Source organism: Austrofundulus limnaeus, unplaced genomic scaffold (genome assembly GCF_001266775.1).
Source record: "Austrofundulus limnaeus strain Quisiro unplaced genomic scaffold, Austrofundulus_limnaeus-1.0 Scaffold68, whole genome shotgun sequence".
NCBI classification, from domain to species: Eukaryota; Metazoa; Chordata; class Actinopteri; order Cyprinodontiformes; family Rivulidae; genus Austrofundulus; species Austrofundulus limnaeus.
Window position 1 is genome coordinate 1,541,197 of NW_013952470.1, and position 1,238 is coordinate 1,542,434.

Consider the following 1,238-nt stretch of genomic DNA (forward strand, 5'->3'; position numbering starts at 1 on the left):
TGTGTGTGTGTGTGTGTGTGTGTGTGTGTGTGTGTGTGTGTGTGTGTGTGTGTGTGTGTGTGTGATTAAATGGCATGCTTTTATTGTGAAACAACACAAAGACAAGCCAAGAACATGTCTCTTAGTTTACAGACAAAAAAAAAGTCAATGTAAACTAAACTATGAAGCTTTATTCATCTTGTGTAACAAGAGAGAGGTCTGCCAAGATGTAATGCAGTATAGTGAAAATACTATGTCACATGGGTCATATGTCATAGCTACAACTAAATCAGAATAATGAAGCTCTGCTCCATGCTCATCCACTATATTATTTCAACCGTGAAACAGGGATTAAAAAACTAAAAATGATGATTCTCATATTTAATCTGTCTCTCCCCAAGCCGTCAGAATGGAACTAACGAATTGTGGAAACATCAGCTTGATTACATTTTTATTTACTGTGTGTAAAACCTACAGCATCAACAGTATGTATTCTGTTTCAGTTGGGGTTTTTTGATCCACTTGAATCACCACTGTGTTTCTGACTATTGATGCAACATTCATTGTTGCTGTTTTCTGTTTGTTAAGCTGAAATAGCCACACTGTTGTGCTGAAATACATAGACTTTTTATAGTGGGCATAGTCAAGAGAGGAGTGGTATAAGCAAGAGGATTCTCTATTGTTTATTTTTTTACATGCTGCAACTCCATTGGTTAATCAGACCTTTTTTCCCCCCCTCGCATGTGGATTATTTATTCAGAAGACAATAGACAACACATATTTAATCTTTGCTCAATTCCTCTGGAGACTACAGTAAACCTCTTAAAACATGTTTTTTTGAGTGTCAGTACTTTTAGGCTGAAACAGACTGATCGGTGTACTCAAAAGACCTACATAACATAGGATGTGTGTAAAGTTACATATTTCAGAAGGTATTGTTGAGTAAAAGCAAAATGGTGTTGTGCAGAACATTAATACAATGTAAAAAAATAAAATTGAAAAGTATTTAGTTCATATAGTCCATGAATTATCTTTATATGGGATGAGATGAGATGAGATGAGATGAGGGTTAAAAACATGGACATGCCTAATAGAGCTTCATAAAAAATTGTGTGAGATGGGGAAATATGACATGGGATTAGATGAGAGAAGTGAAGATATAACAATTTTTCGAAAAATTAAAAAAAATTATAAAAAAATTAAAATTATAAAATTAGTTCAGAGGAGATTAGAATAAACGAGATGAGATTAGATGAAAC